This window comes from Leptinotarsa decemlineata, unplaced genomic scaffold (genome assembly GCF_025532065.1).
Source record: "Leptinotarsa decemlineata unplaced genomic scaffold, Ldec_3_MD MMD2_P_RNA_scaffold_12, whole genome shotgun sequence".
NCBI lineage: Eukaryota > Metazoa > Arthropoda > Insecta > Coleoptera > Chrysomelidae > Leptinotarsa > Leptinotarsa decemlineata.
In genome coordinates this window covers 2075511-2103503 of record NW_027412526.1, presented here as the reverse complement: position 1 = coordinate 2103503, position 27993 = coordinate 2075511, and the positions used below count along the sequence as shown (strand labels likewise).

At 37.2% G+C, this 27993-nt stretch overlaps 1 long non-coding RNA gene and 1 pseudogene across 1 annotated transcript in view; both read left to right on the top strand.

Annotated features, from left to right (window-relative positions):
* LOC141480860 (uncharacterized) overlaps window positions 1–27993 on the top strand; it is a 75164-nt gene that overhangs the window by 28684 nt on the left and 18487 nt on the right. Inside the window, exon 2 of the long non-coding RNA XR_012464599.1 lies at window positions 19220–19338. This is a non-coding gene — a long non-coding RNA (uncharacterized lncRNA). The remainder of the gene's footprint in view (window positions 1–19219; window positions 19339–27993) is intronic.
* Window positions 19433–24105, top strand: LOC111517806 (cytosol aminopeptidase pseudogene; annotated as a pseudogene).

Sequence of the window (27993 nt, the reverse complement as noted above, 5' to 3'; positions counted from 1 at the left end):
TCTCAAAGAAGTTTCATCGATTTTATTATTTGTGGTAGTTGCTTGAATAAATCATGTGGTAAGTAGGAGTACCTTTTTTGACATATTGTTTGTTGGTATAAGTTGTTGGTATACAATATTGATTCTTTGGTTTTGTCGCATATCTGTGGCTTTGAGTAGTGAGTTCGTTTTTATTTTTATACTGCTGGCATCCTATCTGAATGATATACAATTTTTTTTCAAAGAAAACACAAGCACTACAGAAATTAGTGCGAAAGTAGCGATTCAATCCTTTTGGAAAAACTCTCTCACGAAGTTTATTTCACGCAGTTCTCTAGATGAAAGAGTTCTCAAGCAGTGAAGTTCGAGGTGCACTGAGGTGAATCTCAAAACGATGAGCAGTCACAGTTCGTCGCGTATTTCTGATATGTACTGCTCTTGGTGGAATCAGAAGTGCCTAGTTACTAAAACACTTCCCATGGAAGAATCTATAGAAGAGAGACAAATCTCCAACCTTTCTTCGATGTTCCAGGCTATCAAAGTTGCGTCCCCAATCTGGATGGCCCTTTTCTGGATAGAATCCAGCAACTTCGGTGTATGTTTGGGGGTGGAGCTCCATACATGAGAACGATACTACAAAAAAAGTCTGATCTGAGCTTCATAAAGCATCAAAAGTTGCTGAGGTATGCACAGTTCTCTGGTTCGGAACAGTGTTCCAAGATTTTTAGAAACAGCCTTTGCGATTCCAGCGACATGATTGTGCCAAGGCATATTGGTGTCCATTTTGACGAATAACGACCCAAATCGAAGCAGTAAACGGAATTGTCTGACCTGACATTATTATATCCCGTTTAGAAACATCTATCTTCTTGGAGAAAACCGATGCCTGGGTTTTTGTGGCATTGAATTGAACCCCAATTGGAAATCACTTTTAGATCCTCATTGAGGTATGACTCGACCAAACTGTGGTACAGTATTTTTTCTATTTGGAGCTCATTCAAATTTTTCTTTAGTAGTTTTTTCTGGGGATTTTGCTCTCAATAATATCTCTGGATTTGTTTCTGCAATGTTTGACATCAAACTACAAAATACAAATTTTTCATTTCATTCATATAACTCGAGACAGATAACGTTCTTTTGACAACTCTAGCTCTGCTTTGTTCAGGATCAAACCAATTACACTTTCAATTTGTTCTTTGGAGAGTATTCTCAATGCACGTAATGCACTCCTAACTTAATAATGTTAACAATGAAAAAACGTAATGAGAAGTGGAATGCATCTTGGAAATAATCACGAAAGTAAATGGTGCGTCTCGATACAGATCAAATAAAGGCTTCATTTGGGTTACGTGACTAGTTTTAAATAAGGGAGTGGCTAGTCGAACACCTGACGTGTTTTTGCAAGAGATGTAACTGAACGTGTTTCCACTGTTTTTTCAAATCGGCCTAGTTTGATTCGGTTATAGAAAACTTTGCCACTGAGCTCTTCGTTGATCTTCAGTAACACTTGCACCAATCAAGTATTTCCAATAAATATACTTAGATATCTGAGTGGTCAGATCTGAAACATCAGTTTGAACAACTAGACTCACTACACTCTTATAAACCATCACGAAAGTATCATAACGGGTGCAAATCCGTTTGTCTTTGGCATTATCCTGACGTTTCGGAAAGCTCCTACTTGTCACATCCATGTGCTCTCTCATGGGCAATGAGACATTGCCCAAAAGTCGTGATAATATCAAAGACGATCGTATACAATCGTATACAATTTCTCGACACAGTCTTACCAAACTGAGTGTAATTTTTCAAAGTATTTATAATGAAAATAACAGAAAGTTATAAAACAGAAGCAAAGGTGAGAGCATCATAAAATATACACATGGTTTGGGAAGGTAAACCTACAGAAAAACTTGAACTCAGCTTATAGAACAAGTATTTATTGAAGTAGAAGACTCACTGGAAACAATGAAATCAAAATTTCAATATTGGAGGGATTTGGGATATGCTAAGGCTTTTATGAGTGACGTTTCGTCTACTACTGCGGCAGACATTATCAAAGGGGATGTGGTACCATCTGGTATATTCGACTCCGGTTTTATATAATTATTGGTGTGCGTGTCTTGGTTTCTCTTAATTGGATTACATAACCATGTTCGTGTACAATTGAGGACAGGTAGCCGGATTTCATTCATGTTCATTGACTCTTCTTCTCTATTGAAATTATTACTGTTTTTTTTATTTCTATACTCTTGAATGGCAACTTTGAGTTTTATCGAGTATTACTGTACCTACCAATGAGATAATTTGGGTATTTTTTTTTGTTTGGAGCATGCTTGGCTATACCTGATTTGTTGTTTCATCAGAGTCGACAATCTTGTGTTCAAAGACACTACTTTTCGTGGTTTCAATGTAGACCGACCTGCAGCTACAAGGAATCCGATACACTTCGAGTGTTGCTGAAGGTTATCTGTGGTCTTTAGCTGACATTCTTTCTCTAATGATTTTTGTTGGCCTAAATATTGGTTTCACGTCGTGTTCCTCTAAGATATTCCCAATCATCACATTCATCATTACCACTCCAGTTCTTACGGCAAGGCACTTGTTTCTTTCTGTTTCACTATGATTTTCACCACCGTCAGAAGTTGCTGAAACTTTCCTAAACCATGTTCTGGAAATATTAATATCACAGTTGAGAAACAGTTATGGAAATTAGTTTGGACGCCATTTTCTGTGGAAGTTCATGAAATGACCTTTGTCCGTATGTTTCTGTTTTGAGTTTCAATAATGGTTGATGAGGGATTGATTTGGTTTTACGAATTATTTACGACTGCTCAATTATTCAATTTGGTTGTGAGATTTATGGTTCTGATTTTAAGTGAGTGCATATCTAAATCTAAATTTTTAAAACAATTTTTTTCACTATTCCGATTGAATCTGAAGAAATTTTTGGAAATTCCTTCGAATTTTGTTCCCTTTCAGTGGAAGAGTTTTATGAAGCAAGATTCCAATCGATCCCTCTACGATACCCTTCATCACTTGGAAGGAGTACGAATCAGTAGGGAATTGTCCTGAAAATCTTGGGAAAAAAATTGGACTAGATAATTTAGGAAACACTTGCTACATGAATAGCATTTTACTAGTGTTTTTCATGATGGAGAACAACGAGAACAAGAATGTTTTCTACTTATTCACCAAACTCAAACACCTGTTCATGCAGCTGCAGTTTCGTAAGAATGTATCATCTTTTTTTCCAACCGATTTCCTGGAGTCTTTGAAGTCCACTAGATACTCGTTAGGACAACAACAGGATTGTTCCGAATTCTTGGGATTCTTGTTGAATACTCTCTGTGAGCAAAACAATAGCAGAATCAATTCTCCTGACCGCTTTGGATTGATTGATTTCGTAAGTCTATCTCGTCTTGTGTTTGTGGATCTTTTTGCTGGAAAAATCCTCACTTGTTTACTTTGTAGTAAATGTTCAAGAGGTAGCAAAAATGTATGTGATTTCCTGGAACTTCAACTAGCGTTTCCTAAAATGACTAATAACCAGTCCATGCAAAGCTTATTGTTGAATCATCTGAAGGTGGAACTTTCAACAAGTGATGATCGACTGTATTGCCAAACATGCGCCAAACTAACTGACTGTCATGAGAAAACAAGTATAGCTGAGGTACCAGTCAATCTAATAATAACACTGATGATCTTCAAACATGACCCAACGTCTGAAGGAAGCACCAAACTCTCACGAAGATTCGCAACAAATAAACCTTACAATCTAGCACACCACTATTATTATCTTTATGCAGTCATTGTTCACTGTGGTTCTGGCGTTGGATCTGATCATTATTACGCCTTGGCCAAAGACGAAACTGACTGGTTTAAGTTTAACGATAGTCGTGTCACTAAATGTTTTGGCGATGTTTTGAATTTATTGAAGACTCTGAACACCCTACATTTTGTTCAATGAGAGAGAGGACATTGGCAGATCAAGATCTTCAGATGATGTGGTGCTGAAGTTTTTTCCGAAACTCAAAAAGGAAACAAAATTTTGCAGAAGCAAGTGCAATATTGTAAGAAAATACTGGAATTTCTAGAAGTGAAAGACGGGCTCTGCTTTCAAAATCAATTGATGAAAGTCATCATGATTGTATTCAAACCTGATTATGTCTATAATAATCTCAAAGCAAATTGGCGGATATCTCATTGGCGGATATCTACTATTTTTGTGTTCCGCATACAATATTTTGCCTTTACGTGTTAGTGCTGGCGTAGCATTAGCCACAACCCGATTATACACACGTGCTTTTGTAGCAATCATCATTACTATACAGACAGAAACACAGGTTTTCTCACGAAAGTACAAGAGATTGCGTTGTATGTGAATCTTACTAGGGGATTCTTGATTCGTTTCTTCGACAGCTATTTTGTTTTTTTTTTCTGGAAATTGCATACTTAGTTGGTACGAATCTGTGATTCCAATTCATTCAGCGAGATGAGGTTATTATCGTTATAGAAGATGAAACCCGGTTGAAATCAGCTTGTACCAGCCCTCTCCTGACTTCTGAGAGTGGTCGTTTGTCTAAGTATTGGGTAACGGATATACAATTATACTTCAATATCCAACGTTTCATTTTTGAATTTGTTCCTTCATTCTATTAGCACCATACATTCATTACGTGGAAAGTGATAACCCCATGTATTAATTTGTCCAGCATTAATTCATTATGAGACTTTCACCGAAGAGCAGCGAAAACCGCAACATGCGTTTCGCTCTACAGTTGCTTCATCATGCGTGTTCATACTGACTTGTGCTTTATATAACAACAATTTGAATCGTATGACTTTCCATCCAGTCAATTACTAGTAATTTTATCAATATTCAAAAATGAAGTAATTAAAAATGTAGGTATTATAAAAGTCGGTACCTAGGTAATGATTAATTATCAATTTTACCAGGGTTTTTGTATAAACCGATTGAAAGTTCGAATAGCATAAAAAATCACCAACTCATTAGATGGACATGAAATAAACCAATGACGAAGTTTAACATCAAAACCCAGATTCAACAGAGAAAAGAATTCAATTCGATTTGGATATTCAGCAAATTTTCAGGCATTCCAGAAGATTCAGTTCCAAACCTTTCTCTTCTAAATGTGAAAAGTCATAGTCGTGATTTAACTGAGTGGAGTTGGTGAAACTGGCCTTTACATTCAAGAAAATACTCCTATGTTCTTTTATTCTTTGGAAAAAGGTTCTTTCCGTTTGGCCGATATGAAGTTCTAGCTAAGAATCACTCATATACTCTTGATCTTTACGACACTGAAGTTTTGATTTTTTTTTCAATGAATTTGCCCTAAATTATTATTTGTTCCTTGGGTCACATCTGAATCTTTTTTTAATATTAGTGAATGTGAAAAAAAAAACTGAATTGAAACCATACTGACCTTGCAGTAGAAATTCTTGGCTTGGCTGGAAAATAAATGAAAAGGAAAATTTTCCAACTACTCAGGAAAACTCTTGAAAGGGGACCAATTTTGATCGATGTGTATATGGATGAAAAGGAATTTCCGAAACCAAAAATCACGTAACTTACGAGGGAAATGTCAAATCCAAAGTTTGGATGGGAAATTGATAGTTTTTAAAATAAACGTAACGGATAGAATATGTAAACTTGTATCGATCAGAAATAAAATTATATGTGTTGTTGGAAATTAGAAGAGACAGAATGGAATCTTTAGGATTAGTTTGAAATGAGAGAATTTTTAAAAAGAGAGTTGTAAAAATTTTCCCTAGAAACGAATGTTAGATGATGCTGAGATAAAATTAAGATATGTAGGAATAAGTAACGATATGCAAACTTTGTGAGTAGATGAAAGAGGAAAATGGCTGAATTTAGGTCTTTGTATCAAGATTATAAGTGAATCAGAATTAGATATATATGATTTCAAAATTTCAACTTGTTAAAAATATGGGTTGGTAACCAAGAAAAATGAAGATTTTCAGTTGTTCTGTCAACAACGAGGATTGTTTTCCGAGCCTATCCTGTTGATTGCCTACCATAGCTTCCAAATATCCAAGGTCTAGTTCTAGGTCAAAATACAACAAGACCTAACATTAAATATACTACACAATACAAAACACATTCCTAGAAACAATGGAACTAGAGAAACTCCAAAAAGGATATTACCTGATGTGACTCAAATACAGGCAAATTTGAAGAGACATCCGAATGACAGGAGAGGACAAATACCTGCACTAAGGCATTCTAATCGTATGAAAGAACAAACAAGAAGATAAAACGTTCAGTTTGAGTAGAGCCAAAGTACTCGCATATAATAAGTAGGAGTTTTTGAAGCTTCAAATCGTTTTTGTAAATAAATGTAAATGATATCATATTCTATACCAACCTCTTTGAAAAATCGAGTAGTTCAAATTCCGCACAACGCAAAAAAATCCGCCCCAAATCGAAAAACGTAAAGGCGATAAATTTCGGTGGAAAGCAACTCGTTCTTGCCAGAGATAATAAATGGGGGCTAATAAACGTTCCAAACTAGATTACACTAAACGGATTATCCTGAGCTAATAGTCTAGAACAATTACTTAAATAATAGCAACCCGCTAGAAAATGGCTACCGGATCTTATTTCCTTGGGGGAAAATCAACAGTAAACAAGGATCCGTAGCAGGTTCAGAATGGGAACTGTCTGCGCCCAATTCGCTACCCCGAGTCACAGTCTAATAATACTCTTGGGCAAATTCAACAAAGGGCCCGATAACGACGTGTTTAACGTGAGCTTAGAATGTGAGGGGAGGTTTTTATCCCGTCAGTTCACGGCGCTCTGAAATGAGGGATGACAGTCTTGCGACTGGGATGAATCGAAGGGTGGATTTGGGAAGGGTGCTTTTTCAGGGGTAGTTATGATATCGTGAAGGAATTAGAGTTTTTTCTTTGATATCTACCGACAACGGAAACTAAAACTTAGAGGTCGTACGCGAACATTTCAAATACTTATATCATGATCATGCATCAAAACTTTCTACAATTTCGGAAGGCAATGTCTTGAAATATGTAGTCGTAGGTTCGTATGAACCTACGACTACAAAGTCGTAGGTTCACATGAAAGCCAAGGGAGAAGGGGTTTTCACCTAAATTTTGGCATGTCATATGCACTTCTCCCGAATAATACACATATACTTGTTGCCTTTCGTGTGAACCTACGACTACAAAGTAATAAGTTCACATGAGAGACAAGCGGTAAGTTGTTTTTCACCTAAAATTGAGCATGTCGTATGAACCCCTCCGAAATAATAATAAACATATAACGGAAAGGTTCATATGACATGCCCAAATTCAGGTGAGATTATTAGATTGACTGGTGCCTCAGCTATACTTGTTTTCTCATACAAGTCAGTTAGTTTGGCGCATGTTTGGCGACATGCGCCAAACTAACTGGCATCACCCGTTGAAAGTTCCGTTTTCAGATGTTTTAACAATAAGCTTTGCACATACTGGTTATCAGTTATATAAGGAAACGCTAGTTCCAGAAAATCACACACGTTTTTGCTACCCCTTGAACATTTACTACAAAGTAAATAAGTGAGGATTTTTTCAGCAAAAGATCTTAAAACACAAGATGAGATAGACTGTACGGAATCATTCAATCCAGAACTGCCAGAAGTATTGACTCTGCTATTTATCAGAAAGATTTATGTGTTTGATGTAATTCACTAATTGATATGTATTATTCATACCCCATCATGGTTTGAAACCGGTGCAAGTTTCAACTAATTGTATGCACATTTCTGAGACTTCTTCGGATGGAGCCGTCTTAAACGACACCACAGGTCTGATTAGAAACTTGATAGAAACTTGATAGAGTTTGGGTGGTTTTGGATCCATGATCACTGCCCTGCATTCATCACTTTCAATCGTAACCAACTCTATTGACTCAAGGATTTCCCTTTCTTCTGGTACAGAGCTTAAGGATCATTCCTCAGAACACCTCAGGTTTCTGAAATGAAAATATCTAGAGTTTTATGAACGTATCGCAATAACGGTTCAACTTTTGGTCTCGTGAATGGAACTTCTTCATCATTAGCTCTTTGTTTAATTGACTTCACAATTCTCATTCCCTCATTGAACCTCTCAAAGAAACTTGATATTGTTGAAGTATATAAATGAAGTAGGATCAAGAATAAAAGCCTGCATGATTTATTTTCAAGAGGACAAGATTTGATCCACGTGATCAAATGCCTTCAATAGGTCGCAAAGCTTCCACATGTTCCATTAGAACCAACTAGGCATCTATCGTTTTCTATTCTGTCCCAATTCAAACTGCGAGTCTATGAGAATCACCTGTTTCGTGAGATACGTCATCAGGTGTATATTTGCTAGGAATTTCGATAACCTATTCGATGGCTCTATAGTTATTGAGTTCTGCGGTATTTTTCATAAACTGATGTTGCAACTGAGTTTTGAATGGGTTTAAGGACGTTGTAGATGATGAGGAGCTTTGTCAACAAAGACTGGACCTGTATTAAGTTCATGTAATAAATTATCGGGGTATCAGTGAACTGACTTTTTGTTTTACCATATCAAGTCATCAACCATAGAATGCCAGCATGGTTTTTTCTCCAAGAGGGCCATACTAATATATGCCGACTACAATTCAACTGCATTAGACAATCGAGCACAGATGGACTCACTGTATACTGACTTCAGTAAGGCATTTGATAAAGTCAACCATGAACTTCTTATTTCAAAACTGGTTGGAATCGGTATACAGGGAGATCTCCTTAGATGGCTTTCATCCTACCTTCACAATCGCAGTCAGCTAGCGTGAATGGATACAGGTCTGCTCCATTTGTGGTCCCCTCGGGAGTACCTCAAGGTTCACATCTGGGTCCATTAATGTTTTTAGTATTTATAAATGATTCGAAAGATTGCTTCAAGCATTCACAAGTACTACTATATGCTGATGACTTAAAAATCTTCAGAAAAGTAAAGACGATTAGAGATTGCTCAAAGATTCAGGAAGACCTCAATGCTTTTGAATACTGTTACTTCAATACTGTAAACAAATGCATAGTAAACTTTATTTCGGAAGTGTCATATGTAGCCCACATTATAATACACATAAATTACGATTAGAAAGACTCCACAACAGATTTGTAAGGTTCTTGCGTTCCTCATAGGAACACTAGAAACAGAAAATTACTTGCCAGTCCCAATTTCAACACAAATTTGTCAAAAACTCCCCAATTACTAGAATATGTGATTCTTTCAACAAATATTGTAGTAATGTATAGCTTTTCTCTATTACGTTGATTTCCTTCAAAATAACCATGAAAAGAATATTCAACACATAGCAAAAATAATTGGTTAGTATGTGCGAAATTTATTAATTCATCAATTTTTATTTTTTCTTGTATCTGTTGACACCGTGTATCTCTGTAACCACTACTATCAGTGGATGCTTCTATGGGTATTTACCTGTTTGTATCCCAAATTTTGAATAAATGAATTAATAAATGTCGTGGTCAACATTCAAATTATCCTTGGAAAATATATGTAGATAAAGTTTTTTTGATGTGATTGTGAAATTATTGAAAAAAGTTTCATGAAATCGATCATTATTTACTGTCATTATTGTAATACATATTTAGTCAATGGACATGGCCTCATTATATCTCAAACTGGCTATTATAAATATTTCATCGTATCAATAATTGGCCTTCCACCAGGCACTTTCCTTAAAAGAATCTACTTCCAAGAAACTCGTCCATCTCCTCATTCCAAAAATCCACCATTTCAACGGTATTTTCATTTTTATGTACCTGCTCGAAACGAAGCCACATCAAATATGTTAAATTATAATGGATGTTACCCATTGTTATGAGGCTACCGTAATAGAAACAGGCCTCATTATGCTCAAATTTCACGTCGAAGAAGTGCTAGATAGAAATCAGTCGAGAAAAAATCCCAAACGCAATTATGACACTGTCTTGAATTATTGTAGAAATAGCCACAACTATAAATTAGATACGGATCGAGACACCTGAGGAAACAATTGATGGTGCCTCAAAAACAAAAGGCCAGCGAGACAGCAGAACAACTCTTAAAACAAGCTAAGATCGAGTAAAAACAAATGTTAGCGGCACCTTAGCAGTTTTTTACCACAGTTCTCTATTTGAATAAAAGTGTAAAATGCTGCTAATGCCATTTCTTGGATAGGCTGTGACAGTTTAACGAGCTTCCCGAAAAAATAGTCACAGTCTAAGTTGGACTGGGTTTAACTTTGGGAATAAATCGCTTTTTATCCGATTCGGGCGACAGGTATTTATGTGTTTCGCTTTCCACCGGTAGATTGACAGAAATCTGGGTAGTGCGACTGTGACAATGATCGTTTATAACTCAAGCGAAAAAGACACATTCCTTGCGACAAAATGGCGGCGGAGATAAACGAAAATCGAGAAATTTAAATAAGACACTCGAAATTTAATCGTCCAGTTTTATCTTGAAGTAATGCCTTGCAGTGGCGGGGTTTTTCGGTTCTTTTTTACACGCTTTATATTAGCCTCACCTGTATGTATGTATGTATGTTTGTTTGTATGTATGTATGTTTGTTTGTATGTATGTTTGTTTGTAACTCTCAAGCTCGAGATCTGTATTGACAGAATTATCGTCATTATTGCTTGATCTATTCGCGGGCAGATGGCGCTGTACGTAACATCATTGATATTTCTTCTTGATCTATTCGCGGGCAGATGGCGCTGTACGTTACATCATTGATGTAACGTACAGCGCCATCTGTATGTTTAGGCGGCAGTGGTGCCGCTTAAAAAGATGTCAAAATGGACCAAATTTTTGGGCTGTGAAATTTTACAATAAATTACCACAAAAAATAAGATTTCTACCTATTGACATATTCAAAATCAGGATAAAATATTTTTTTATGGAAAACGCCTTCTTCAGCACCGAAAAATTCCTGCACTGTGATATAAGTTCCTTAACCATATAGGCATTTGTCGTTGTTTGAAAATACCCAATTTCAAATTTTACTGCTTTGTTTTTAAATGTGCTCGTCGTCATAACTCAGATGTACTTATAAGATATAAATATTTTTTATGAATATTTTTTATGCTTACTATGAATTGTAAGCATCTATTGGTTATGTAAATATTAATAGATGCCTGACATATACTAATTTTAATTATATGTACATATTGACTTGTGTAAATACTGATGAATGTATAAAACACCAATAAATTAATTTCACAAACTACTTAAACGATTTGATCTCCACTAACTTTATTGAAAATAATCATAACATGTTTCGCTAAAACATTAGCTTTTTCAAATGATTAATACATCCAAGCATCCTTACATTCATATTTATATACTACAGGTAACCACAATCGAGACTACCTGTAAGAAATTACCTGAATCTCTACATCACATACCTGCTCGATTATGCTTACCTAAAGCAAATTGCCTACCATCTACATCAATAATAATTCTTTATGGGTTTTTGAGAAAACAAGTTCAATAATGGTGATCTATTCAAATCTAATTGGTCATTCATTAGAATATTTGAATTTTTAAGTTTATTAATTTCCATTGCTTCTAAATGATTCAGTTTGAAACCTTTATTTTCAATGTGCAAAATTTCGAATTCTTCATTAAAGATGTGATTTTCTTCTAAAAGATGATTTGAATACGTTGAATTTGTTTTCTTGTTTACATAGCTCTTATGATGTTCCTGGATTCGATTCCTAAATGTCCTGCCAGTTTGACCAATATATACCTTAGGGCACGTTCCACACTTTAATTTATATACCCCTGATTTCTCGAATTTAGATGTCTTATCTTTATTATTTTTAACTAGCTTTCCCAACGTATTACTTGTTCTATATGCAATTTTAATATCTCTATTTCTCAAAAATGAAGCCACTTTTTCCGTTGGTTGTCCAAAATAGGTTAAAGCTCTATAATTTTGATTATCTACCTTATCAATGGGAAAAACGTCTCGCATCGCTTTTGTGTAGATGGTAGGCAATTTGCTTTAGGTAAGCATAATCGAGCAGGTATGTGATGTAGAGATTCAGGTAATTTCTTACAGGTAGTCTCGATTGTGGTTACCTGTAGTATATAAATATGAATGTAAGGATGCTTGGATGTATTAATCATTTGAAAAAGCTAATGTTTTAGCGAAACATGTTATGATTATTTTCAATAAAGTTAGTGGAGATCAAATCGTTTAAGTAGTTTGTGAAATTACTATGGATCTTCATCAAGTAACGGCCGAATCAATCAGAAAACCAATAAATTATCTATCTATCTGAAAAAAAAATATCTAATTATCTATCCTGGCAAGATTGCATCTTTTGATATCATCCCATCTCTTTAGGGATTGAGCATGGATGTGATGTTTGGCTAACTCCGCAATTGTCGAAGTCATCAGGCCGTAGGTGCCACTAGGTCCTAAAATTCTCAGTCCAGCCGCTTCCTTGGCTTAAGAGTCGGCAATATGATTACCTTTACTCCTGGCGTGCCTTTTAACCCACCTCAGGATAATGTTATTATCTACCGAGGCTTTGGCTACATACTGCTGGCACTCTTGTACTAGCCCTGAGGTAACCCGTTGTCTGTTCAAGGCTAATAGGACTTGTCTGCTGTCAGTGCAGATTGTTATGTTTTTGTCAGATATTTCTTTCCTCGTTATTTCTTTTGTGGCGATTGAGATACCAGCCAGTTCTGTTTGAACCACGCTGGTATTTTTTCCCATTCTCTAGTTAATCCTTAGGCTCAGTGATCTGGAGTACACTCCAAATCCTGAGCCTTCTTTGGTTTTTGAGCCATCTGTGTATATGCGTATTAGCATCTGACTATGTGCTATGTGTTATTTGTATTTTGCAGGGTTTATTAAACACAAACCTGGATTCAATTGCATCACTGGCTGCCTACACCAGAGGTTGCGCAGTTAGCGCTTCTCGCCATAGGCTCAGCCTCAATTGACCCATTCCTACCAGCCATGCGCAATCGTAACATGGCCATTGATGCAATCTCCTTAACTTACATATCCTGAGGGGTCAGACCAGTAATCAATTCCATTGCCGCGGCTGGTGTTGTTCTCATGTCTCCTGTGATGTATAAACAAGCCAATCGCTGAATTTGATATAATTTTTGGATGACCGTTGCTTGTAGAACTTTCGGTCCCAAAGCAATGGCTCCGTACGTTAACACAGGTCTTATTGCAGTGTAGATTCAGGTGACTACACGGGGTGAAAGACCCCATGCACGTCCCACTGTCCTCCGACGCTGCTCATAAGCTACATTATCTCTATTTTTTTCGTAGAATAGATTACATTGAATCTAATGAAGCTCGAAGTCTTCAGAGAACGGTGCCGTTTGAACTCTCTAGAAATGGCAAGGTGTGAGTGGATTATTACACACGTAGTTGACAATAAGCGCAAAAAGGCGCGAAGAAATTAAAAAGAAATCTTGACAGCTGAGGTCGCTCGTAGACGAAACTAATTATTCTTGTTAACGTAATTATCGGGTTGATATCGCGTCAATTACGCGATATATCATTCAGCTCTTGCAATTGTTTTGACAGTAATGATACACTAATAGCGGCAAATAAAATATTATAAACGATCGCCGAACAAAAACATAACTACCGCAAATGCGAGATTTCCCATGCAATTACCATAACAGCTACAACTATAATTAAATGACACCAATTTTTTTCAAAGAAATTAAAGGTTGTGCAAGAATGAATGGCAAAAATGGTTATTAGGGACTTTCCAACTTTGACAATTCATAACAGCTATCTTGTTCAAGCCACATCTGTCAAATCACCATGGACGGATGAAATATTCAACAACACATGCAAATAAAAAATGGTTTTATCAAAATGGGTACCGTCCCGACTATTTTACGGTCACTCTAATCGTCCTTCCTAGTGTACTATTCACAATGTCACTGCTTCAGTACATGATCGACCAACAAACAGCCATACGTCACGAAACGCAAGATCTGCCGCTGTCTGTGAGAGTGTGCGGGAGAATCTGATGCAGTCGATAAGCATAATTCAGCTTCTGAAGAAACTGAAGATAAACGACCATAGACAACGATGTGTTCGCTGAATGGGCTCTGACTTTGCCAACCAACTCGGTGTAAGGATATTTATGATATTTTATAAATACCGTTTTTTTTAAACTTCAACGCCCTCTATCTAAGAAACGAAGCAACTTCGGACATATGTTCATTGAAACTTTTTTTCTCACCTAATGAATCACCCCTGAAGTTTTGTGTCGTAGTCAGGAAATACCCTGTATAGTGGTGGTACGCATGCAGTAGACCCTACCGCTGAATGGACCAACAAAATAGACCTCAGCAGCAATTACCAAGAGGACCGTAACGTAGGACCTCGGACTTCTGAAACTTTGAAGTGAAGGAGTAAATAAAGCAGGGAGGTCAACTATCGGGTGGCGGTTTGCCTGTCCTTGTTCATCTTCCACTGCCTGAACCACTGTGCATGCTGTTTTTGGCGAGTGCACTGGCTTGGGATGTGGGGGTTGAGCAAACCGGCCATCGGATGCCTGTTTCCACGCACCCCCGCTGGATACGGGAATGACAAAATCACTTGTGGTTCTGTTATTCCCTAACTGAATGTCATCCCAACGATGGGTTAATCCTGAGGTGTGTGTATCCGTGCCGAGAGGATGAATGACACTGAGCCTATCAGCTGTCTCTGTCGAGCCTTCGAGATACTGGGCGTCCTCTCCTCGTAGCATCGCCTTGTAACGGTAATGCGGAGCTCTGCCGTGATTGACCTTCTTTCTTTAGCTACTAGTGGGATTTTTACGGACAGAGTAAACTTAAAAATTCTTTCTGACGCTGAGTCCACAGAGGAGATGGATGTCGGGCTTACGACTCCAACTGACCTCACTGTAAACTTAGATCAGGAGCGGGAGCTTCTCAACTCTCCAACTCTTGATCAAATAACTGAACCTGGAAAAATGGTTAAGTGGTGCAACTAGGAAACGACTGAGTCGTCTCCTAGAGAGGGGGGTACCTTATGAAACCGTCTTGAACCAAATTCTTGACCGGCGTACGCAGAATTTATCGCAGATGGAGGAAGAAACCCACCATGAGCAGATTAGCTAACGTTTGCGCCCAAGTGGTGATTCACCAAAACCAGAGGCAAAAAAGCCCTGCACGATTGAATCTAAGGCATCGTCAGGTGTGGCAGACGTGCAAAAACCCCTTATATGGGAAGGTTGTCGCGGGTATCAAGGCGGGAACTTGACTACCCGACTGCCTCATTAACGATGAAACAGCTGAGCATATACTTTGTGCCTGCCCCACTGTGGACCGAATCAGTTTTTAGGGTTTGGCTTTACCATCTGACCTGAAAGACCACTCACCATACAAACTAATCGACTTCGTCAAGAAGCTGGGTTTATTTGGTCGAGTATGAATAAGTATGAGACACAATAAACCCTTGCGGTGGAGAGTCGAATAGACGCACTCACTTTGGACCTTACATAATCAACTACACAACACAACAAAGTTTTTGTTTCGGGGTTGAAATTAGATGATTTTAATGTATTTCCACGTGTTAAAACCGAAAGTGACCATAAAAATTATATATTAGCTCTTGTTTTCAAGATATAGTATCATTATATTATATATATGTATATTGAGTTTTTCAACAAATGAAATATTTCATCACCAACAGTTGGTACACATGTTTGTTTACATAACACCCCTCTCATCAGCTGTTCTTAAGTAGTAAACATAACCTATGTGAGTTTGTCAATTGTACGCACGTGGTTGCTATTGAAATTATCGTGTGAAGTTGATTTTTAAATTAATTTAAGTGCTGATCTGAAATGCCTCGAAAGTGTGTGAATTCTGTCGATAGCTTTTGCTATATATGTGGTGAAATAACATTTAAGGCTCAGAAACGTAAAATGACACCTATCGTTAAGACAGCCTATGAACATTATTTTGGTGTGGAAGTTGGGGACCAAGATAAATCATGGGCTCCTCATATATGTTGTAATTCTTGTTCCGTCATATTGCGAGAGTGGCTGAAAAATAAAAACCGGGCAATGGCTTTTGCAGTACCTATGGTTTGGCGTGAGCCTACCAATCATACAGACGACTATTATTTCTGCTTAACTCCTCCCATTAAGCAAGGTTTATCTATGAAGAAAAGAGGAACGGTTAAATACCCTAATCTCCCATCTGCTCTTCGGCCTGTACCACACTCAGACAATTTGCCAGTCCCTTCTCCACCCCAAAACTATGAAATTTTAGAGGAAGGTGATGAAGACTGTTTAGAAGGAGCAACCCATCCTTCTACATCCTATGACCCTGATTTTGAGGTAAGCGATAGGTCTAGTGATCCGCACAGAATTAGTCAAGCAGAGTTGAGTGACCTTATAAGAGATCTTCGCTTGTCTAAGGAAAAGGCTGAGCTGTTAGGGTCAAGACTACAACAGTGGAATCTTCTAAAACATGATGTGAAAATATCTCAGTACAGACAGCGTCAAAAAGATTTGCTTCCTTTTTTTGAGAAAAAAGAAAACCTCGTAGTTTGTTCTGATGTTAATGGTTTGATGGACTGCTTGAATTTGGATCACACTCCATATGAATGGAGACTTAGACAAAACTAAGCTTAAAAGCTGTACTTCTGCATAATGGAAATCAGCTACCCTCTATTCCTATAGGTCATGCAGTTCACATGAAGGAAACGTATATAAATATGAAAACACTTCTCCAATCAATCAAATATGAACAACACAAGTGGCACATCTGTGGTGATCTGAAAGTCATTGCTATACTCCTAGGAATGCAATTAGGGTTCACCAAGTACTGTTGTTTTTTGTGTCTGTGGGACAGTCGGGATAGAAAATCTCACTATAAAAAAATGAACTGGCCTACACGAGACCTAAACCCTAATGAGAAAAATGTAGTTTACGAGCCTCTTGTAGATCCTAAGGATGTTCTCCTTCCCCCATTACATATTAAGTTGGGACTAATGAAAAACTTTGTGAAGGCCATGGACCAGGAAGGACAAGCTTTCAAGTACTTGAGAGAAAAGTTTCCCAGGTTGAGTGATGCTAAAGTCAAGGAAGGCATCTTTATTGGGCCTCAAATCCGTGAAATCGTAAAGGATCCTGCTTTTGACATGATTTTAACAGGAAATGAAAAAAGAGCCTGGGAAGCCTTTAAGGGGGTTGTACATGGGTTTTTAGGTAACAAAAGAAATGATAACTTCACAGCATTGGTTAAAGAGCTTCTTCAAGCTTACCACCAACTTGGATGCAACATGTCCTTGAAAATTCATTTTCTTCACTCTCATCTTAATTTATTCCCACAAAACTGTGGAGCTGTGAGTGACGAACATGGAGAAAGATTCCATCAAGACATTGCCTTAATGGAACAGAGATATCAGGGCCGTTGGAATGAAGCAATGCTTGCAGACTACTGCTGGTCTGTGTGAAGGGATGCTCCAGAAGTGTTTTATAAAAGACAAGCTAAACGACAGCGATCTTACAATGAATCGGGTGGACTTAATTGAAATTTGGTGGTACAAACTTCTTTTATTTGTCAAAACAAATGTCAAACTACTCTTTAAGATTAAGTACTGTGTATCTCAAAAACCAGAGCTAATAAAAATTTGTCATTGTTATTTTCGTTTTTATCACCCCAAAATTAGTAGAAATTGACTAATTTAGTGTGGAAAACATTTAAAAAATATTTTTTTGTTGTGTTGTGATCAGGGAGTGATATTAGATACCAAGCTGACCTGGAACCAAAAACAGGTGGGCTTGAACTAGATATGATATACTGGATCTACACTATGGTGTGTAAATCGATGATAACATATGCATTCAAGGCCTGGTGACCGGAGAAAAAAACAAACAACAAAATGGGCAGGGTGCTAAGAGTTGAGTGGTTGGAAAAAATGAAAGCAATGAAAACACTCCTAAAGCTACATTGGAGACACTCTGGATACTTCAGACGACTCCCAATTAGTAGAAAAGAAAAATATCGATGCTTATTGCACAAAATGTGCTTCTTGACGTTGTCCATCGTTGATATTTGAAGATTACTAGCTCATGCGGCAACTTGTTCCTCTAAATAGTCACCATGATCTTGACATTGCATTTACCACAACAGTCCTCTTCATCAATCAAAGACTAGCAATCGATTCAAACCCCAAAAATTCAAACTACGCTACCTCCGACCACTACCACATTTCTCTTCAATCCGTGGTCCAATTATAACAAGCAAGCCGATGTAGGACGTCGATAACCTGTCCCGAATCCGAATAATTAATACACCAATTGAGACTTTAGTTAATTAGAGGACAAGAACGGAACGAGCACATTTACAAACGCGGCTAATCGCCCTTTCTCATCTCAGCACTAATTTAATATGTCTCTGAGTGGCTTCGATGTTCTTATCGCAGTGGGTCTTGGCAAAAAACAATCGAATTCCGTTGGCGTTGTCGATACCAGGTGTCGCTGACGATTTTATTGGAATTAATTCCGGGCGAAGGTGTTGGGAATGTGTTATGTGATGTTTTTTGTTGGTTTTCAGGCTTTCTGAATGTGAAACGTGCGTTTGGTTGAATTTCGTTTAACGAATTTATTTATTTAATTCACAAAAACATATTTAACAAAGTGTGAGGGACTACAAAGTATTTTTGAATGCTCATGTCTGATACATACATTACAATTTACAATTTTACAAAGTGTGAAATACAAAATATTAATGAATCCTTATGTCTAGTGACTATATTACTGAAAGATGTAACAATTGTGGTACCTACAAGAAGAAAGACGTAACAAATCTAGTACTTACAAAAAAAAGGTAAGGTAAGAAAAGCTTCGGAAACGTTATAGCATTTTCAACTGATTTCTAGATACTATATTCCTAGATATTTCTAGAAATTATATTCGTGTTTAGCTACAGTAAATCAGTAACAACCCAAGTATTTACCTTCTCCAAGTCAGATATTATTTTATGTAAACTTACACAAGAAAAGTGAAACAACCACTCATAGTGATATCATTAATATACAACAGAATCAGAATAGGGTCTAACATAGAACTCTGTGGCATACCAATTTTAATTACCCTGCTATCTAAGAGTTCCGTTATCCATGTTTAACTTCCAACTCGTTTTTGAAGTATATTTCTGTTTGTTGCAGAAATTGAAAGATGATTTGTGCGAAGTCGTGTCTGAGATGGAGTCTCTTGACTCCGGACGGCAACAAGACCAAAATGATGTCTATCGGTAGGAAGAAATTCAACATGGATCCAAAGAAAGGTGAGTTGAGTTATTTATCTTGTCAATGGTTCCAAAACGGGCACTTTTCCCTAACACCAGAACTGCATCACCATTCTCGACACGCGTCGAGAAAATGGTAAGGTAATAAAGTAAGAAAAGCTTTGGACACGTTATAGCATTTTCAATTGATGTTCAAAGACCTGAAGTGACACATTAAACAGTTCTAAGTTTGAATTGAAGGGGTTATATTTTTTAGAAGTGATTAATTTTTGGGAAAGAAAGTTTTTGGCTACTACTCCATCTTGATACAAAAAAAAGAAGGATGAGGGAGTCTTCCAAAAGAAGGAAGGAAGTAACTCTATACATGGATGTGTAGATCATGCAAAGAAGTAACTTTCATACACAAACTGAAAGAAAGTCCTCATATAAACATTGAATTATACGAAAGAAAAAATTCTTTCGAAACGAATACTTCTATATGAACACTGAAATATACAGAAGATACTTTTCTCTACTCATTTTGTATTTCAAACATTCGTTGTGGAATAAAAATCAGATATCATTCACATGGGTTCTACTTCAAATGAATGGTAACAAATTGCACTTACATGGAACACTGCCATCCTCACTGGTATACACCGATGTTTCGCCTTAAGACACTTGCCCCAAGGCTCTTCAGTACCAAATTGGATAACATTATAGAAAATACACACACTTCATTCATGAATTACGATTTTTTAATGTCAGGGGTTGAAGGGGTTATATTTTTTTAGGAGTGATTAATTTTTGGGAAAGAAAGTTTTTGGCTTTTTACTACTCCATCTTGATACAAAAAAAGAAGGATGAGGGAGTCTTCCAAAGAAAGGAAGGAAGTAACGCTATACAGTTTGTGTCTGAAATTTACTTCTTTGCATGATCTACACATCCATGTATAGAGTTACTTCCTTTCTTTGGAAGACTCCCTCATCCTCCATTTTTTGTATCAAGATGGAGTAGTAGAAAGCCAAAAACTTTCTTTCCCAGATCTAACTTATTATGATATTGATTTCCCAGCTTCAAAATACGAGGCATCAGACTGTTCAAAGCATAATTGGTATGGAAAAAATGTATATGAAAAATGACAGGATTTCTCGATCATTTTGTTCAATATGAAAAGTTAATAGTTGAAGTAGTTCTGGGCAGTTTATCTCACTATTTATTAATTTGAAGAGGAAACAATGATTTTATATTCAACTTGCTTCAAAGTTGGCTGTACTCATATTCATTTCATTGAATACTAAAGTGAAAAGCACAATTCTTTAAGAATTTTTTCAAACATTCTCAATCAAATCGATATTTACATTATAGTATGGGTCCGATATAACAGAACAATATTCAAGAATGGATCTTACGAAAGCACCATATAAAATCTTCTTTGTTTTAATTGAAAAATCAGTAAAAATTCTCAACACAAAACCCAGCATTTTGAGACTTTTTGCCACAATTTCTGATACTTGAAGAATAAAATTGATTTCGCTATCAAATTCAACTCCCAGATCGCGAATAAATGTTTCTCTTTCAAGAACTATATTATTCAATGTATATTCAAAGAATATTGGACTTCTAATTTTAGCGAACGTAATGATTCGATTCAGTTTTGGTGGTCTATTTGTTCGAGCGCTAGAGATGAGTATCATGTTTTAGATATGCACTCACAATGTTGAGTCTCAATTATGGAAATATTTCTTTAGGGAGAATATAGAATAAAGAAGACATATTTTGTTTAATTTCTGCTGAGTTTATTATTTGATACGTTTCGGTTTGTTAGACCATTCTCAAGTAACTAATACATTTTGTCAAGACAATTCCTCAAATTTACAATGATACAGTCAGGTACCTGAAAAAACAAATGTTACCTGAATCATCAATACCAATACTATAACAATAACTAACTATTTGTTATAATGTATCACGATTAACAACTACTGATCCCCAAAAACCTAGTTTCGGATTTCTTCAAGCTACCAATAGATAATAAACTCGTCAAAATTCACGAATTCGAAAGGGCAGGTTAGATTAGGTTAAGTCCAAAGTGAATGGGTCTATTCGACCTTCCGCCGCAATTCACACACGACTAAATGAACCCAGCTTCTTGACGAACTCTAAAAACCTGATTCGGTCCCCAGCGGGGCAGGCACAAAGTATATGCTGTGCTGTTTTGGATAGTCAAGGTGCAAAATTCCCACTTCGATGAGGGTTTTTGCACGTCAGCTACACCTGACGACGCCTTAGAGTCAACCGTGCAACTCTATAGACTCAGCGTCAGAAAAGATTCCACAGAGAAAGCTGATAGGCCGGGTGTCATTCATCCTCTCGGTATGGATACACACACCTTTCGATTAAGCCATCGTTGGGATGCCATTCGGTTAGGAAATAACAGAACCACAAGTGATTTTGTCATTCCCGTATCCAGCGGGGCTACGTGGAAGCAGGTATCCGATGACAGAGCTGCATAGAGTGTTTCGAAATTGGAGTTTTTATACAATTTATTTACTTTCAATGCTCCCAATAGATTCATCTCCTTTCCTTTATCGAATATATGAATAATTTTCATGTTCTCTTTATTGATTGTGTGATTTGTTTCTTGTAAATGTTCCTATACTGCTGATTTTTCATTTGATGATACATGCTCCCGATATTTCATGCTGAAACTTCTACCTGTCTGACCTATATAAGCTGCTGAGCAGTCACCACAATCTAGTCTATTTATGCCCGATTTTCTCCACTCATTTAGTTAGGGTTTTGCGTTGAATAACATGTTCCCTGAATTATTCTTATAAGTGAATAATGTAATGCAACTGCAGTTGCTAAGAGGGCCACTAGCAACTTCAAAATCGATTTCTGCAAAATCGGAGGACTCAACTCGAATATAAACTCAATGCAGCAACATTTACAATCAAATAGTCCTCATATTCTTGCACTCACAGAAATGAAAGTCAGTGCTTCAACAATTCCCGTCAATTATCTATATCCCGGCTTTGATTTCCACTCCCGGTTCAGGGGTAACTTTGGAATATTTCTTTTTATTAAAAGCAATCTCTCCTGTCAACGAGAGGAAGTGCTGGAACCCCGAAACTTTTATGTTATGTGGTTCAACACAATATCACAGAAGATCACCAAATTCATTAGTTGCGTTTATCGACCGCCTAAAGCGATGCACAAAACATAGGCGGATGGTTCAATTGCAACAACAGCCATTGAAAAAAGAAATATCCTAGCGTGAATCGCTACTTCCGCACATGTACCGCTCCTAGATCACCTTGAGGATTCTCCTTCAGTGCTTGTGTTTGTCTTTTGGAAAAGTATATGTGAATCAGATGGCACGTCAAGGTACAATAGATTTCAACAATGAAATCCTATTGTTGAAAAATAACGAGTTTACTCTCATCACGTACCTTGTTCATATTTTCGAACATTGTGTATTTGAAAATTGTACTTTCAAATGATTATCACAACTGCGTCTAAGCTATTTGGATTGTTGACCGAGGTATGCAGGATTTTGAGCCTGTTTCGTCGGTATTGGGCGTGACTTCATTTCTATCACATGAGTTGAATGATCTACTGTATCTGCGGTTTAGACAAGTAGCTAGCTTTTATCTTCATTTATGCCTTCTCTCTTTTGATTGAAATTGTCTCTGTGTTTATGAATTTCAGTTGCCTCCTTGTTTTAGTTGGGTTCGGCTAGTTCCAATGTAAATGGATCTGTTCGACCCTCTACCGCAACCCGCAAGGGTTTACTGTGGCTCACACCTATTCGCACTCGACCAAATAAACCCAGCTTCTGAACGAAGCCGATTATTTTATATGGGGAGTGTTCTTTCAGTGTGGAAGAGCCAGTGTTTACCAAATCAGCAGCAAAATTCAATGATCATCTCAGTGGAAAGTTATTCGACCTAGTTAAAAGAGTTGGACGTGCCCAAATTTTCAATAAAATTGACAAAGAATTTTGGTCTATTGCTGTAGTGGGACTAGGGAAAGAAAAACTTGGATATAATGAAATGGAAGCGATAGACGAAGGCGTGGAGGCTGTGAGAGAGGGAGCAGGAATGGGAGGTCAGGTATTGAAAAGAGAAGGAGTAACAAGAATTTCAGTTGAAGGTTTGGGACATCCGGAACAAGCAGCAGAAGAAAGTGCGCTCGCCTTGTGGAGGTATCAGGAGAATAGATCACCTTGGAAATATTTGACGACTGTGACGCTGAGAGTTTTCAACGGGGACTGTTCAAAGCAGAGTCTCAAAATTTAGCAAGAAGAGTGTCCATGTGGTATTAAAGTAATAGTGCATGATAAAGATTGGATTGAATCGAAGAAATTGAACGCCTTCCTCATTGTTGCTCGAGGCTCTTGTGAACCACCTGTTGTGGTCGAAATTTCGTACTGTGGTGCTCCTCAAGAACAAAAACCTGTACTTATGATAGGAAAGGGTATACCTTTTGATAGTGGAGGGGTGTGTATAAAAAAATGTGAGGGTATGGACCATTACAGAGCTGACATGTGTGGAGCAGCAGCTATAATAGCCACGATTCGTGCTGACTCAGCGTTGAGTCTTCCAATTAATATAGAAGCTGTTATTCCAATATGCGAGAATATGCCCAGTGGAATGGCGATGAAATGTGGAAATGTCGTCATGGGATTGAATGGAAAGTCAATTATGATCACTGATACAGACAATGAAGGTCGACTGATATTAGCCGACGCCCTGGTTTATGGACAGAACATGTACAAAACCTCAAGAAACCATAGAAATAGTTAATGAAATTCCAGTAGAATCAGAGATAATAAATTCAGAAGAGGAAACGAGAAATCTTGAAAGTTTTTGTCAATGAAACTCAAAAGAAACATTTCATTTTCTTCAACTGAGGAAAGTTATTAATTCCAAAAGGTTATGGGCCCAGTTGATAAGTTGGGAATTCTGGTAGCAATGATAGCAAGAGGTTTTCAGAAAAAAAAAACATTGAATACAAAGAAACGTATGCTCCTGTTGCAAGATTAACAACAGTTAGGTTATTTATGTCAGTAGCAGTCCAATACAGATACCAATTGTTCCAGATGGATGTTAAAACTTCCTTTTTCAATGAATTTTTAGAAGAAAAATGTAAATGGACACGCAGAGAGGTACAAAGCTAGACTCAGGCCAGATGGTAACAGTACAGCTATGCCGAAATTCAATAACTTGATTCGGTCCCCAGCGGGGTAGGTACAAAGTATGTGCTTTGCTGTTTCATTATTTCCCAAACAGAGGCGACACACACTATCATTCGACAGTCCGAGTCTCTGCACATGATTATTCAAATGACAGTGACCTGTGAGAAGGCTTGTTAGACATCATAATTCATTCCTACTGTAGTACAACAACTCTTTGGTATCAACCTTCGAAAGGTGAATAAACGCCTTGGAGTGAGCCAAACCTGGAAGATTCCGCCAGAAGTCCATAAACGCCTAAAGTGTTGCCAATCTCAGGTTCTGGTCCGATGAAGCTGCTTGCAACAAGCAGCCCCATTACTTTCCATGCCAGTATATCCAGGAATTTAGACCAGAGACAATCTGTTAAGTCTTCCTATCGAGGAGAGTCGTTTTTGGCAGTTTGCTACCAATTCAGACGTTGTTCGGTAGAATCCAAGAGCTTCCAACCCCACTTGACTGTCCCAGAATATTTTTATCGACTTGTTTATGAAGTTGGTTTCTTCCAATATCTCCGCACACAATTCAATAGCGTTTTCTTGGATAGTAATGTTGAGTTCCATCCAGTACCTCATTGAACGAGATAACATGTGTGTCTTCTTGATGAATTTACAAACTTTCACACTCAATTATTATCAGCCCGCAGGAGCAAAGAAATTGAGATCAACATAATTGATACCCCCATCAATTCGTCGATAAAAACATAATTTATTTAATCAGTTTCGCAACAAAGTCATGCGGCAGCATCCCAAATACGGTCCTGCAGCCACATACGAAAGACAATAATTAATGTACCCGTTTATATGGTAATTGGTTGAAAGTTAAGTCAGTCATAACTGTTGACTTTTCATTGCCGATTATTCTTATCGATATTTCATCTTCGAGAGTGTCATTGATTATCAGGTCTGACCTGAAGCTCTGCTGTAATGTTGTTAAACGAGCTTGTAATAGATAAAGCCGGGGATTCTAGGAATTTACATCGAGTTGTTTCGTTTTCGATTAACTCATCCGATGAATGCGGTGATGAGATTAGTCGACGATAGGTTTGGGTTATTCGAGCAGTGGTGTGCCGCAAGGCTCCCTTTCGGGAGCCAGTGCTGTGGTTTCATCTATTGTCAGTTCAATCAATCAATATATGCTTTATAGTCGGAAGATTAATCTAATTGACAAAGTCTTGTAAAAAAATTAAATGAATGTCATGAAATATAAAATATACAAAATATGGTGCTGTCTGGTGTTGTGTGAATTCGTTTCGGGAGTGTACATGGTAGTTTTATTTTTATGAATCAAGCATACTGTTTTCATTATGTATAAACAGGTGATAGTTAATATTTTGTGGCTGATGAATGAAGGCTTACAGTGATCTCTCCCCAGAAAGCTATTCCATAGCAAATATGACATTCTATCAGTGCAAAGTAAGCCATTCTAGTTGTAGTGTACCCTAGTTCATTTGTTATCACTTTAATAGCATAACATTCACTAGATATTTTTTTACTTAGATGGGATACATGTTCTTTGAAATCAAATTTATTGTCTATGTGAATGCCTAGGAATTCAGTGTGCTGTTTGTTTTTTATGTAGTGGTTATCTAAATCGTCTAGTATACATTTGAAAGCAACTAGTTTTGTATTCTTTAGGTTGAAGCACAAGGAGTTTGCGTTACATCTGGCTTGAATTTGTTAAATATCTATTTTTATCGTATTTGATAGCTGAATAATTTCTTTATTACTTCATATAATAGTGGTATCAGCGGCAAATACAGTAAATTATCCTGCAACGTTAATAGTTATCAGGTCATATTAAAAACAACATTGGTCCCAAAACAGACCCCTGAGGTACTCCATGTTTTATGACACTGAGATCAGACTGTCTACTGAATCAAACCAGTTCAAATTTGTTCCTCTTATCCCATAATGACTGAGCTTTCGCAGCAGTGTCTTATGATCAACGCAGTCGAAAGCTTTCGAGAAATCACAAAACACTGCTGCAACAGCCTTGCCATCATTTATGCTATAGTATGCATTTTATAGAAAAGAGAAAATGGCATCTGTGATATTTTTCGAACTTCGGAAACCGAACTGATTCCGCCTAAATAAGACCACTAATTCTTGCTGTCCTCGACTAGGCCCAAGTGATTGACGAAATCCATTGCTCATTTCTTATGGTATACTGAAAATCGATCGAAATTCTGGAACACTAACATAGTTTCAAGCAGAAGAAGATGTCATTATCATCAATAAAAACTGGCTACCTCCACTTAACTCATGGATCTGGCTAATCAACCCAACTTTCAGAAACGGATGCTTGCCTACATCTATCACGAAAAACAGTATTTTCAGAAAATTCTCTTCAGTTTGTTTTTTTGGAAAGTCTTCATTTGTATTTTTTTTCCACACCAGTCACGAATTATATTTTGAGCACAAAGCCGAGAAGGTTTCAATTCGGTAATCTTATCACTTCATACACATTGCATAGCATAAACAAAACTGTTTTATAAAATATCAATAGAATTTGCAAGTTCAAAGTTGACACTAGATAGATCCACTCACTCGAAATCTTTTGCTCGATAAAAGGATTTCTTTTCTCCCATAGGCGTACAGGTGCCAAAGGAAATTATACTTTCGAAGTACATATTCATTCCTCAACTTCGTTTTTGAACAAGGTTTCAACTGAAATACATGAAAAATTTACTTTCCTAATAGATCAAGGAATTGTACCTCCTGAAGCAGAAGTTAAAAATCCACACAGATGGAAATACGAATAGATAAAGATAATCAGGAATAGAAACTGAAATAGTAACTGAACCTAACTATGATTTGAGTTCAAGTAACTGGATTTGTATGCTGATCAGTTAGTTATCATTGCCTACTTTTATTCGGTTCTATTTCATCAATATCTTGATTTTATTCCTGGGTTGAGTCCTCTGTTTCCTTCATTATATGATTCGAATGGAACTATTGAAGATAAGAAAGATAAAAATGTTTGGATTTGTCGTCACTGTTTGTCGTTGGTTTCCAAAGTTTCGAACTAATGCAATCCAGGAAGAAGATTCGAGGACCTTGGTCGATGTGGAAGTCAAAAAACTCACGATTTGAAGTGTTGATAGTTATGTTTTGCTTTTGCGCAACCGAAACCATCCTTTTTTGAAATGGATCGTCACGTGGGATGAAAAGTGTATCATCTAGGACAACAGAAGACGTTCAACCAAGAAAACCAACCAAAAAAGACCATGGTTACTGTGGTGGTCAGTGCATCAGCAGTGCATCAGTGCATCAGCACTGGTCAACACAAGAGATCCGATCCCGCTCCACAACAACGCTCGTCCGCATGTTTCACAAGTCATTGTCCAGAAGTGAAACGGAGGAAACGTCTACGTTTTGCCTTACCAACCATACCTCTAGACCTCTCGTCAACCGATTGACTATTACAGTTCAAAGTAGGCTTATAAAAACGGAAAGAACCTTTGGAACAACCTA